General features: G+C 44.7%; 1 protein-coding gene across 1 annotated transcript in view; it reads right to left on the bottom strand.

The window, feature by feature from the left end:
* Nucleotides 1-15,153, bottom strand: part of LOC126456150 (protein snakeskin-like) — a 60,453-nt gene that overhangs the window by 44,354 nt on the left and 946 nt on the right. The gene's annotated exons all lie outside the window — the stretch shown is intronic.

Raw genomic sequence — 15,153 nt, forward strand, 5'->3', positions numbered from 1 at the left:
CGCTGCTCCCGGCCGTCCTCAGTTTCGCCGGGACGCTCTGCTGCCAGGCGTTCCGCCGGCCTTTTGTCGGCAAATGATGCGGCCCCTCCTACACAATCAGGGACAGCGGCCGCAGCTGGCGACGAGTCGATGGAACCGGATCCGCCTGCCGTCAGTTGTAGCGTTGTTGCCTCGCAACCTGGCCCTCCGCGGCCATCGAGGTGACCAGCTCTTCCCCGTCTCGTTCCCCCAACTTTTTGACTAGCAATGGCGTTGTTTCATTGGAACATAAGGGGTATTCGATCTAATCGGGAGGAATTACAACTGCTCCTCCGCCTGCACTGTCCGCTCGTCCTTGGTCTCCAGGAAACCAAGTTGCGCCCGACTGACCGTATTGCCTTTTCCCACTATACCTCGGAGCGGTATGACCTCGCCCCTGTGGACGGTATCCCAGCTCATGGTGGGGTCATGTTGCTCGTTCGGGACGATGTATATTACCATCCCATCCCATTGACCACCCCACTCCAAGCAATAGCTATCCGCATTACTCTTTCTGCTTTTACTTTTTCCGTTTGTACCGTCTACACTCCACCGTCATCTGCTGTTAGTCGGGCTGACCTGATGCACCTGATCGATCAGCTTCCCCCGCCGTTCTTATTGTTTGGCGACTTCAATGCCCATCATCCCCTTTGGGGCTCTCCTGCATCCTGTCAAAGAGGCTCACTCTTGGCGGATGTCTTCAACCATCTCAATCTTGTCTGCCTCAATACCGGCGCCCCGACTTTCCTCTCGGACTCTACTCATACCTACTCCCACTTGGACCTCTCGATCTGTTCTACCACTCTTGCCCGTCGGTTCGAGTGGTATGTCCTTTCTGACACCTATTCGAGCGACCACTTCCCCTGTGTCGTTCGTCTCCTGCACCACACCCCATCCCCACGTCCTTCGCGCTGGAACATACTGAAAGCTGACTGGGGACTTTACTCCTCCCTGGCGACCTTTCCGGACCGCGATTTTTCCAGTTGTGACAGTCAGGTCGAATACCTCACGGCTGTTATCATCAATGCTGCCGAACGTTCCATACCTCGTACTACTTCTTCTTCCCGTCGCGTTTCCGTCCCCTGGTGGAACGAGGCTTGTAGGGACGCTATCCGTGCTCGACGACGTGCTTTACGCACCTTTCGCCGCCATCCTACGTTGGCGAATTGTATTGAATACAAACGACTCCGAGCGCAATGCCGTAGAGTCATCAAAGACAGCAAAAAAGCTTGCTGGGCCTCTTTCACGAGCTCCTTTACCAGTTTTACTCCCTCTTCTGTAGTTTGGGGTAGCCTGCGCCGGCTGTCGGGCATTAAGGCCCACTCCTCGGTACCTGGCCTGACCTCAGGTAATGAGGTCCTTGTTGATCCTGTGGCTGTCTCCAACGCCTTTGGCCGCTTTTTCGCGGAGGTTTCAAGCTCCGCCCATTACCATCCTGCCTTCCTTCCCAGGAAAGAGGCAGACGAGGCTCGGCGACCTTCCTTCCACTCGCTGAATCTGGAGACTTACAATGCCCCCTTTACCATGCGGGAACTCGAACGTGCGCTTGCACTGTCCCGGTCCTCTGCTCCGGGGCCAGATGCCATTCACGTTCAGATGCTGGCACACCTTTCTCCGGCGGGCAAAAGCTTCCTTCTTCGTACCTACAATCGCGTCTGGACCGAAGGTCAGGTCCCCATGCGTTGGCGTGACGCCGTTGTTGTTCCTATACCCAAACCCGGGAAGGATAGACACCTTCCTTCTAGTTACCGCCCCATTTCTCTTACAAGCTGTGTCTGTAAGGTGATGGAGCGCATGGTTAATGCTCGGTTAGTTTGGATTCTTGAATCTCGACGACTACTTACTAATGTCCAATGCGGCTTTCGTCGCCGCCGCTCCGCTGTTGACCACCTTGTGACCTTGTCGACATTCATCATGAACAACTTTTTGCGAAGGCGCCAAACGGTCGCCGTGTTCTTCGACTTGGAGAAGGCTTATGATACCTGTTGGAGAGGAGGTATCCTCCGCACTATGCACAAGTGGGGCCTACGCGGTCGTCTGCCCCTTTTTATTGATTCCTTTTTAACGGATCGAAAGTTTAGGGTACGTGTGGGTTCCGTATTGTCCGACGTCTTCCTCCAGGAGAACGGAGTGCCTCAGGGCTCCGTCTTGAGCGTAGCCCTTTTTGCCATCGCGATCAATCCAATTATGGATTGCATTCCACCTAATGTCTCAGGCTCTCTCTTTGTCGATGACTTCGCGATCTACTGCAGTGCCCAGAGAACATGCCTCCTGGAGCGCTGCCTCCAGCGTTGTCTAGACAGCCTCTACTCATGGAGCGTGGCAAATGGCTTCCGGTTCTCTGAAGAGAAGACGGTTTGTATCAACTTTTGGCGATATAAAGCGTTCCTTCCGCCATCCTTACATCTTGGTCCCGTTGTTCTCCCATTCGTGGACACAACTAAGTTTCTAGGGCTCACGTTGGACCGGAAACTGTGTTGGTCTCCACATGTCTCTTATTTGGCGGCCCGTTGTACACGTTCCCTTAATGTCCTCAGAGTTCTTAGCGGTTCATCTTGGGGAGCGGATCGCACTGTCCTGCTTCGCTTGTATCGGTCCATAGTCCGATCGAAGCTGGATTATGGGAGCTTCGTCTACTCGTCCGCTCGGCCATCCCTCTTACGCCGGCTCAACTCCATCCACCATCGGGGGATACGTCTTGCGACCGGAGCCTTCTACACTAGTCCTGTCGAGAGTCTTTACGCTGAAGCTGCCGAGTTACCGTTGACCTACCGGCGCGACATACTGCTGTGTCGGTATGCCTGCCGGCTGTTGTCTATGCCCGACCACCCCTCTTACAAGTCCTTCTTCGCCGATTCTCTCGACCGTCAGTACGGGTTATATGTGTCTGCCCTGCTGCCCCCCGGAGTCCGCTTCCGTCGCCTGCTTCGACAATTGGATTTTGCCCTCCCTACCACCTTCAGAGAGGGTGAGAGCCCGACACCACCTTGGCTCCAGGCTCCGGTTCGTATTTATCTCGACCTCAGCTCACTCCCGAAGGAGGGTACTCCGGCTGCTGTGTATTGCTCACGGTTTGTCGAACTTCGTGCTCGCCTTGCTGGTCACTCCTTTATTTACACCGATGGCTCCAAAACTGACGATGGTGTCGGCTGTGCCTTTGTCGTCGGGACCGCCACCTTTAAATACCGGCTCCTTGACCAATGTTCCAGCTTTACGGCCGAGCTTTTTGCTCTCCATCAGGCCATTCAGTATGCCCGCCGCCACCACCATTCATCGTATGTCCTCTGCACTGACTCACTCAGTGCTCTTCAGAGCCTTGGGGCTCCCTATCCGGTCCATCCCTTGATTCACCGAATACAGCAGTCCCTCCATAGTTTCGCTGATAATGGCGGTTCTGTCAGCCTTCTGTGGGTCCCTGGACATGTGGGAGTGCCTGGGAATGAGGCTGCGGATGCTGCAGCCAAGGCTGCAGTCCTCCAGCCTCGCCCAGCCTCCCATTGTGTCCCGTCATCTGACGTTTGTGGGGATGTCTGTAAGAGGCTTGTGTCCTTGTGGTGGGATGCTTGGTCATCCCTCCCAGGAAACAAGCTCCGGGCAGTAAAACCGCTCCCAACTGCTTGGACAACTTCCTCCCGACCATCTCGGCGCGAGGAGGTCCTTCTGACCAGGTTGCGGATTGGGCATTGCCGGTTTAGCCACCGCTACCTGCTCTCTGGTGACCCAGCCCCACAGTGCCCTTGTGGTCAGGCATTAACGGTGCGCCACGTTTTATTGTCGTGTCCCCGTTTTAGTCAATTTCGTGTTGTCCTGTCCCTGCCATCTACCTTACCGGATGTTTTCGCTGATGACTCTCGAGCAGCTGCTCGTCTTCTGCGTTTTATAACTTTAACTGGCTTGACCAAAGACATTTAACCTTTTACTTATTTCATCTGCATCTTTGTCCGGTCCTTTTGATGTCCCCCCATCCCCTTGAGTTTTAGCAGGTTCCTTGTGCTCTGACACCAGTGACTGGGCGCTAATGACCTCAGCAGTTGAGCGCCCTTAAACCATACCAAAAAAAAAAAAAAAAATCCTGTTGAAAGATGAAGTCGGCTCTGTCGGTCTCCAGTTGTGGCATGAACCAATTTTCCAGCATGTCCAGATACACGTGTCCTGTAACGTTTTTTTCGCCGAAGAAAAAGGGGCCGTAAACTTTAAACCGTGAGATTGCACAAAACACGTTAACTTTTGGTGAATTGCGAATTTGCTGCACGAATGCGTGAGGGTTCTCTACCGCCCAGATTCGCACATTGTGTCTGTTCACTTCACCATTAAGAAAAAATGTTGTTTCATCACTGAAAACAAGTTTCGCACTGAACGCATCCTCTTCCATGAGCTGTTGCAACCGCGCCGAAAATTCAAAGCGTTTGACTTTGTCATCGGGTGTCAGGGCTTGTAGCAATTGTAAACGGTAAGGCTTCTGCTTTAGCCTTTCCCGTAAGATTTTCCAAGCCGTCGGCTGTGGTACGTTTAGCTCCCTGCTTGCTTTATTCGTCGACTTCCGCGGGCTACGCGTGAAACTTGCCCGCACGCGTTCAACCGTTTCTTCGCTCACTGCAGGCCGACCCGTTGATTTCCCCTTACAGAGGCATCCAGAAGCTTTAAACTGCGCATACCATCGCCGAATGGAGTTAGCAGTTGGGGATCTTTGTTGAACTTCGTCCTGAAGTGTCCTTGCACTGTTATGACTGATGTGAGTGCATTTCAAGCACGACATACGCTTTCTCGGATCCTGTCGCCATTTTGTCTCACTGCGCTCTCGAGCACTCTGGCGGCAGAAACCTGAAGTGCGGCTTCAGCCGAACAAAACTTTATGAGTTTTTCTACGTATCTGTAGTGTGTCGTGACCATGTCAATGAATGGAGCTACAGTGAATTTATGAAATCGCTTCAATCATTTGTAATAGCCCTGTACAGTGTTGTTGACTTATATGTACATTTTCATAGTAAATAAAATCCTTTACCAGCCGGCCGCGATGGCCGTGCGGTTCTAGGCGCTACAGTCCGGAACCGCGGGACTGCTACGGTCACAGGTTCGAATCCTGCCTCGGGCATGGATGTGTGTGATGTCCTTAGGTTAGTTAGGTTTAACTAGTTCTAAGTTCTAGGTGACTGATGACCTAAGATGTTAAGTCCCATAGTGCTCAGAGACAAAATCCTCTATCTGTTTGTATCACTAATTTCTAGAAATTGCTAATCTGAGTTATATATTAAAAAACATATCATTCGAACGTAATACAAAAAGTACTGTTCAATTTTGTATAACAGTACTAGTAAAGCATTAAATATCTCAAAACAAGAAATATGTGAGATAAGCCACTTGGGCTCTAAGAGGCTTATATGTCTTTTGTCAGCTTACGCCAATTGTCGTCTCCAAATTTAATACAAACAGTAGTTTTCGTATTAGATCTCTCTGCTTTACCGTGTCATCTTACCGTTTCTTTTAATGCCGAATGTACGGGCGTGTACCTCAATAAACTCCTCTGTTCTTTCACGAGATTCAAAGGACATTCGATAACGGCTAAGTACGACGCACTTTACAGTACGGCTGCATTGCTTAGGATCATCAACCTGTGACACTGACAGAAGACGTCGGCTTATTGTCAGGCTTCCAACTTTTCTGTATAGCATGTACGCAGATGTAACACAGATGCTTCGGAGATTAAATGAGAATCGTTTGAAGAAATAAAGCGCTGGTCTAGCGAAACCCTGTTCGGCAAATTTGGAGGTCCTGTATTTGAAGGAGGTTACGCAACAATTCAGCTGCCCAGCGTGTGCCAGCATCTAGTCCAGAGTCCATAACAGAAATGGAGGAGAGATTGGGGCATGCGTAGAGGTATAAAGAATAATTATCTCTCGTTTCTTATACGAATGGAATAGGATTAAGAGTAGCCAGTTGTGGTGCCAAGTCCCCTTGACATATAATGTACAACCAAATGGCTCTGAGCACTATGGGACTCAACTGCTGAGGTCATTAGTCCCCTAGAACTTAGAACTAGTGAAACCTAACTAACCTAAGGACATCACAAACATCCATGCCCGAGGCAGGATTCGATCCTGCGACCGTAGCGGTCTTGCGGTTCCAGACTGCAGCGCCTTTAACCGCACGGCCACTTCGGCCGGCTAATGTACAACAGATTGGGGATGTAGAAGTATATGAAGAGGCAAGAGAGAGAATGACGCGTCCAGAGGAATACAGCCAGATATTTTTGCCCCTTCAGTCCATATTCGAATGTAGAGAGAAACGGAACAGATGAAAACGGTGCGAAGCACTCTGCTCCGTACAGTCTACAGAATACACAGGGTGTTCCTAATATTTTACCAATAACTAAAACTGCTGAACTGCGCTTTCTGTCAAGAAACAGTATACAGTCAGGCAATCTGCGAAGATACTGTCGCGTCTGAGATTGTTAAAAATGAACTCTGTTTCTTGTCAACATCATTCTATATTTTTTGGAAAGAAGGGTACAATGATCTTCCTCTGGGTAATATTTGAACCCCAAAGTTGGTTTACGCATAATACGTTTTTCGCCAATAATTATGCTGGAAAATTTTGTTTGAAATGTTTCAGCCACTGCAGCTCACTTTCTCTAACTGAATTACAATAGAAGATTCAAAATTGCTGCTCGTACATCAGTTTTTTTAAGAAAAGAACGGATCAGGCAGTGCAAAACTCGCTTGCAGTGATATATGGGTGGGGCAATATTAACTTACCCCGAAGAAGAAATGGTATCGATGTGATAGTTTTGGCACACAAATAAAAAGCAAAGGGGAAAATGTTTTAGTAGTGGGTTCTCTACATTCACTGTTATTCTGTACTGTCACTGACAAGCTAAATAAACATTACATCAAAGATGAGATTCGACAGCTTTAGTAATAGACGTGATAACAATGTGTCAAATTCATGTGACTATTGTGAATTGTGATACACCTAAACTATTGTTTCCAATAGGGAAACAATCAGCAAACTTCACAGTAACTCTGCCTACATGTGCTACTGCGAGATGTCCTCATTAGTTGTCTTCCTAAAGATGCCCCTATACTCTGCCTAGCAATTAGTTCACCATTCATACCACTGTTACGTTGGCGACTTCCGCTTGTTGTAAATAATTGAGTATTTCAGTTGCTAACACCTTTAAGACTATTAACTAAAGTGGCGAACAAACTCAATAGCCGGGGACGATGCCCAAAGAAAATACCGAAGTGAAGGCCGGTCAGATACATAGCGACACTGATGTTAGAATACCGGCAGATCTTCGAGAGAAGATAATTGCATCTCACGGTGCCTATTCTAATTAATGAAAGTCAGTTTCCCTTTTGTAAAGTTAAATTAATGGGAAATGGGTTAGAGGGAGAGAGAGAGAGAGAGAGAGAGAGAGAGAGAGAGAGAGATAGGGAGGAGGAGGGGGGGGAGGGGGGAAGGTGAGATTGGAAGAAGAGCTATGTACATAACGGGACTGTTCAGTAAGCACAACGTTGTGTCAGAAATGATGTAGAAATTCCAGAAGAAGAGCTACTGACATCTCACAATGCTTCACGTTGTTGTTGTTGTTGTGGTCTTCAGTAATGAGACTGGTTTGCTGCAGCTCTCCATGCTACTCTATCCTGTGCAAGCTTCTTCATCTCCCAGTACCTACTGCAACCTACATCCTTCTGAATCTGCTTAGTGTATTCATCTCTTGGTCTCCCTCTACGATTTTTACCCTCCACGCTGCCCTCCAGTACCAAATTGGTGATCCCTTGACGCCTCAGAACATGTCCTACCAACCGATCCCTTCTTCTAGTCAAGTTGTGCCACAAACTCCTCCCTAATTCTATTCAATACCTCCTCATTAGTTATGTGATCTACCCATCTAACCTTCAGCATTCTTCTGTAGCACCACATTTCGAAAGCTTCTATTCTCTTCTTGTCTAAACTATTTATCGTCCATGTTTAACTTCCATACATGGCTACACTCCATACAAATACTTTCAGAAACGACTTTCTGACAGTTAAATTAATACTCGATGTTAACAAATTTCTCTTCTTCAGAAACTCTTTCCTTGCAATTGCCAGTCTACATTTTATATCCTCTCTACTTCGACCATCATCAGTTATTTTGCTCCCCAGATAGCAAAACTCCTTTACTACTTTAAGTGTCTCACTTCCTAATATAATTCCCACAGCATCACCCGATTTAATTCGACTACATTCCATTATCCTCATTTTGCTTTTGTTGATGTTCATCTTATACCCTTCTTTCGAGACACTGTCCATTCCGTTCAGCTGCTCTTCCAAGTCCTTTGCTGTCTCTGACAGAATTACAATGTCATCAGCAAAACTCAAAGTTTTTATTTCGTCTCCATGGATTTAATTCCTTCACCAAATTTTTCTTTTTTTTCCTTTACTGATGGCCAATATACAGATCGAATAACATCGGTGATAGGCAACAACCCTGTCTCACTCCCTTCCCAGCCACTGCTTCCCTTTCATGTCCCTCGACTCTTATAACTGCCTTCTGCTTTCTGTACGAATTGTAAATAGCCTTTCGCTCCCTGTATTTCACGCCTGCCACCTTCAGAATTTGAAAGAGAGAATTCCAGTCAACATTGTCAAAAGCTTTCTCTAAGTCTACAAATGCTGGAAACGTAGGTTTGCCTTTCCTTAATCTTTCTTCTAAGATTAGTCGTAGGGTCAGTATTGCCTCAAGTGTTCCAACATTTCTACGGAATCCAAACTGATCTTCCCTGAGGTCAGCTTCTCCAGTTTTTCCATTCGTCTGTAAAGAATTCGCGTTAGTATTTTGCAACTGTGACTTATTAAACTGATAGTCCGGTAATGTTCACATCTGTCAACACCTGCTTTCTTTGGGATTGGAATTATTATATTCTTCTTGAAGTCTGAGGGAATTTCGCCTGTCTCATACATCTTTCTCACCAGATGGTAGAGTTTTGTTAGGCCTGGCTCTCCCAAGGCTGTCAGTAGTTCTAATGGAATGTTGTCTACTCCCGGGGCCTTGTTTCAACTTAGGTCTTTCAGTGCTCTGTCAAACTCTTCACGCAGTATCATCTCTCCCATTTCATCTTCATCTACCTCCTCTTCCATTTCCATAATATTGTCCTCAACAACATCGCTCCTGTATAGACCCTCCATATACTCCTTCCACCTTTCTGCTTTCCCTTCTTTGTGTAGGACTGGGTTTCCATTTGAGCTCTTGATATTCATGCAAGTGGTTCTCTTTTCTCCAAAGGTCTCTTCAGTTTTCCTGAAGGCAGTATCTATCTTACCCCTCGTGAGATAAGCCTCTACATCCTTACATTTGTCCTCTAGCCATCCCTCCTTAGCCATTTTTCACTTCCTGTCGATCTCATTTTTGAGACGTTTGTATTCCTTTTTGCCTGCTTCACTTACTGCATTTTTGTATTTTTTCCTTTCATCAGTTAAATTCAGTATCTCTTCTGTTACCCAAGGATTTCTACTAGCCCTCGTCTTTTTACCTACTTGATCCTCTGCTGCCTTCACTATTTCATTCCTCAAAGCTACCCATTCTTCTTCTACTGTATTTCTTTCCCCCATTCCTGACAATTGTTCCCTTATGCTCTCCCTGAAACTCTGTACAACCTCTGGTTCTTTCAGTTTATCCAAGTCCCATCTCCTTAAATTCCCACCTTTTTGCAGTTTCTTCAGTTTTAGTCTACAGTTCATAACCAATAGATTGTGGTCAGAGTCCACATCTGCCCCTGGAAATGGTTCCTAAATCTCTGTCTTACCATTATATAATCTTTCTGAAATCTTTTAGTATCTCCAGGGTTCTTCCATGTATATAACCTTCTTTCGCAGATAGCCTTAATTATAAAAATTCCAGAATTAGAGAAATTCAAGCTAATATGTGAGCGTAGCGACTGTTATTCATTCCAGCGCACAATCCAGTAATAGGACATAAAAGAAGTAAAATCCAAAGTTACGGTGGCTACATCTACATATGAAATATGTTGTTGTTTTGTATTACGGAAAGTTTAATTCTTAGACTGAAACTAAAATGGTCGCTACTGGCAAATAGACACACGCAGATATATTTCTTTTCAAGCTGGAGATATTAACGAGGAAGAGAGTTGTGGGTGGCGTTACCACCGGACCAAGAGCACTATTCTGATAGTAATATGCTGGTGGAGGTGCCGGCACTGACGAAGGGATTATCGTACACAGAATGTCTTCGTTGCAGTCTTCCGTTAGTGACGCATTGGATGCAAACCAAACCACATTGAGTAAGAACCAGTAAATTCGGATTCCTTAAATAATCGAACTCCAATACATAGAACAGCTTTACACGTGTGATTACTTTGCAAATGAGAGAATGTGTCAAATATTTGACGTTGAGCGAGAAAAAAGTTTAGAAAAGGTTTAAAATTACGTTTAAAGTTTGTTGGAAGTCGCTAAATTCTCTCATTATGAAACGCTAGATGAATATAGTGTGGACAATTTGCGTTCTGTTTTAAACAAGAGCAAGTTCTTCACGCATCTTGATGTTAATGACGTCATATATCCTGGACTATGCTTCGTACAATGATACTATAATTCTTCGGGTGTGTTCATCGATATATGTAGACAGAAACGATTTACAAAGTGTGTCGCAAAGTGAGTTGCGAATTGAGTTAGCAGTAAAGAAGTAATAAATTAAAACTTCATGTCTGATGCTGAAGTACTACTGCATGAGTACTAAAAATGTTGGATGGGGGGGGGGGGGGGGTCAGCACCGAAAAGTTTCGTAGAGTTTGAAATCATGTGTAGGGTTTATTGGAAGTCGCTAGGTTCTCTAATTCCCAAATGCTGGATGAATAACGTGCGCGCTGCCTCAAGACTAACACACAATTTCTAACTATAATACTTATCTTATTGTGTTAAACTTGTAACATAAGATTATACTTCTTAATGAGTAGTTTTGACAAAATTTAAAATTTTTAAATTCGCTTAATAATAATGTAAAGTATTGAAAATGAAAATTTCGTTGCCCCTCTAACGTGTTACATTGGCACCCTGCAACTGGTATTGGATTCCGTGATAGTAACGTATTAATATAGAAGTGTTTTTGCGCTGTACTCTTCTTGTGTTCATTCTAGTAAAGCGTTAAGTTGTAGGGAACATGTCAGTACGAATCAGTGGTTGATCTCTTGTTTTAGATTGTATTTCAAAGCTTCACTCACTATTTTTGTGCTATGAATAAGACCTATCAGTTATTTACACTGTCATACTACTTAATTCTCAGCTATGTCCTGTAATATTTATTACAGGAAGTGAAAAATGTGTGACTGTAGTACATAATTACATCTGACTGAAACGTTTCGTGCATTTTACCTATTTTTCATTTTCTAAAAATAAATACTGAATTAAAAATGTACGCTTGTTTTGATTAGTTATTTACGTATTCTGTCCATCTTATACTGATTAGAAAAGTAGATTCTCGGAAATACAGGACTTTTTGTGCTTTTTGTTCCTAGATATCAAAGTGAGACACAACCTGACCGATAATAGGCATCTAGAAGACGATACGACGGTATTTTATAACTTTGTGTGGTTCACCGTTTTAAGCCCGAACAAAACGACAGTCGATGGAATGGCGCCACTCCCCACACAAGAAAAAAATTCAACTAACTGCTTGCGCGAGTAAGATCATGATCACATTGTTCTGGGACTGTGAAGGTGTGATTCTCAATGATGTGATGCCATTAAGTGGTACCATTAATTCAGAAGCATATGCCAACACATTAACAAAACTCAACACGCGCTTCCGACGACTTCGGCGCCACAGTAACCCAGGAGATGTTTTCCTGCAACACGATAACTCTCGGCCCCAAACAAGTCTGAGGACTGCTGGACACATCGCAAAACAGGGTTGGACAGTGCTACCCCATCCACCCTACAGCCCTGACCTAGCCCCCTCGGACTTCCAGTTGTTAGGGCCATTAAAGGATGCCGTTCGTGGAAGACATTTTGAGGACTATGAGGAAGTGATTCATCTCCTGTTTGTAGACTTCAAGAAGGCTTACGACAGTATACATAGACCTAGCCTGATTAGAACTATGACAGAGTTTGGTATACCAAAGAAGTTGGTCAAACTGGTAGAGGTATGCCTAAATGACACAAAACTTAAGGTTAAGGTAGGCAATCAAATGACAGAAAGCTTCCAAGTTGCAACAGGATTACGCCAAGGAGATGGGCTATCACCTGTCCTCTTCAACCTGGCACTTGAGAAGGTAATGCGGGATTTCAACAAAGAAAACATCAAGGGCATTCAAATTGGTAATGAACACATTACATATCTGGCCTATGCAGACGACATTGCACTATTAGCATGCACACAAGAAGATCTGAAGAGAAGTATCCAGACCTTGGAGTTATTGGCAGCTAGGATCGGTCTACAAATTAGCTCTGAAAAGACAGAGTATATGACCATAGGAAGAAAGATCCAGAACTCTCAAGATTTAATTGTGAACAACACCAGGTATAAACATGTGAAAGAGTTCAAATACCTTGGATCATTTTTTACAGAAGTAACATCAACTGAAGCAGAGATAAAAGCACGACTGCAGGCGGGAAACAGATACTATCACTCTCTAGACCCTATATTAAAATGTAGAAGTGTCTCGCAACAACTAAAGCTACGGTTGTGTAAGACATTAATAATGCCAGTAGTACTTTATGGTTCTCAAACCTGGAGCACTCGAAAACAAGACCTTAAGCGACTGCTAACATTTGAAAGGAAAGTCCTCAGGAAAATATTTGGACCAGTCAGAGATCAGACTACTGGAGAATGGAGAAGACGCCATAACACTGAATTAGAAGAGCTGTACAAGGAGCCTAACATCTTGGGAGTGATGAGAAGCAAAAGACTGCAATGGGCTGGACATGTTGTTAGAATGGAGGCAACAAGATGGCCCAAAATCACAATGGACTGGACCCGTCAGGCAGCAGACCAGTGGGAAGACCTAGAAAGAGGTGGATCGATGGAGTGAGAGAAGACCTGTTGCAGCTGGGAGTCACGGGAAACTGGAGACAGATAGCAGAAGACAGAGACGGATGGAGAGCTCTAACTGTGGTGGCGCGCGGTCCTCTGGGCCTGATCGCGTGAAGATGAAGAAGAAGATGAGGAAGTGATTCACACAGCAAAGCACTGGCTCCGCCACCAGGGCAAGGATTGGTACCGACAGTGCATACACGCCCTTGTTTCGCGCTGGAGGAAGGCCATAGAACAGGATGGAGATTACTATTCTTTCGTGTGTGTAATTCTCATTACGTTCAGTGAAGAAGTGTTGAAGAAAAAATGCGGTGTAGTACTTACTGGGCAACACTCGTATCTAAATTGATAGCAGGGTACAGTACACTACATTTGAATCACAAAATATTCTTCTTGCCGGACCTAAGAACTATCTAAAGGTTATGATATAAAAATAAAAATAATAGTTTACACGATGGCTAATACATTTACAATTTACAGCAGAAGAGATACGATTAGTAATAAAGATACTAGAAAAGAATTAAATATCTTCAATATGAATGAAAAATGTCAGAAGTATCGTGAAAATTGGAGAAAATATGCATGAAAAGGACAGGTCGTAGAATTACCCAGAAGATCTTGAACTACAAGCCGAATGGGAAAAAGAGATACTGTAAGACCTCGGAAAAAAATGATTATGATTTTTTTGTGACTTCAGAACAGCCAATATCCTTATCCTTGAAAGGAAGACGATGACGACGACGACGACAGGTCATTTATAACAATATAAAAAAATTTAAAAAATCCTGCTCTTATCTGTAGCGTCGTTGTGCGATATCGTGACGCGAGTCACCTGCTGTCCTGCAGCTCTGATCGCTTCCAGGACTGTGCTGGTTAATTACTGGTCTGTTACACTGAGATATCCCGGATCGCTGAAACTAGAATGGCAGACAAGAATACAGGTTAAGAAATATTTAGCCCATCGTGTCGATGGATAGGAACCTCGCACCTGCCGAACACGAGTCTATTTCCTATCCACAGCTGTGTGAAGTATTTTCTTTCTGTCGTCATTGATTGGGTCGGTGTCTTAATATTATTACCGGAAATCACCGGGAAACTAAAATTTACTAAACATATTATCTGATTTGTTTTTCGAAACCCGTTTCCGAGATATGCGCTCCAGAACCTCCTGCAGCCATATACGTGTAAGAGTCCAGTTTTCATGATGTTTGGTTTTGTCACAGGGAACTGCTTCAATTGCAAAGGGTCTATGGCAGCCTGTAAATGTGGTATACTGACTCCTTAATGTAGCGCGGAAACATCATTGGGCGTACTACGGGGTTCTGAGGCACCCTCCATGTACCTTTGTGTCTGTCTACGTTTTCAGCATTTAGTTTAATGCCTTGTGTTTTGTTTCGCAAGAGTAACCAGTCCAACTGCAAACATTGCTTAATACTCAGGAGTAAGTGTTACCCAGCTTGCTAACAATGACTGAGGGAATCAGATTATTTTGTGTAACACATGTTGTGCGTTCACATTTACCCATATGTGTAAAAAACTAATCTATGAATAGCTTCGCTTTGGTCTCACTAAATAAAAACTATTGAAATCAATGCACTACCCTGGGAAAGACCGTTCTGCATGTTTGGCTCATGACTTTGGAATTATGGAAGATTTAGGTTTAGTCTTCCTATAATGCTGTATATTTATATTCATTCTCAAAGGTCTCACTTATGCTGTCATGACTCCTGGCGATAATTTTCTGAGCAAACACTTGCCTGTATGTGTCTGTCAAAAACGTATTTATGAAGTCGCACTTTGGAATAAAGCAGAATAGGTATTAATTCAGTTGACAGACCAGCTTCACATTTTAGGAGTTTGAAGTTCTGCGTCTTCCACTACACAGTCATACCACAGATAACTTAAATCCGTATTGTAATGTGAATGGTTGAGATCTGCGGGAGTAGTATGAAATTTACTATACTACACGCGTGCTGACGCTTAGTAAATACCGTATGTAAGTTAGTTTTTGGTGACATTCCTACTCTTTATTCTCATATAAGTATCTGTTATTACAAGCTGACATGTGTAATAACGTGATACGAGGAAGAGCTGATTCATCCCGC

This window comes from Schistocerca serialis, chromosome 2 (genome assembly GCF_023864345.2).
Source record: "Schistocerca serialis cubense isolate TAMUIC-IGC-003099 chromosome 2, iqSchSeri2.2, whole genome shotgun sequence".
Taxonomy (NCBI): Eukaryota; Metazoa; Arthropoda; class Insecta; order Orthoptera; family Acrididae; genus Schistocerca; species Schistocerca serialis.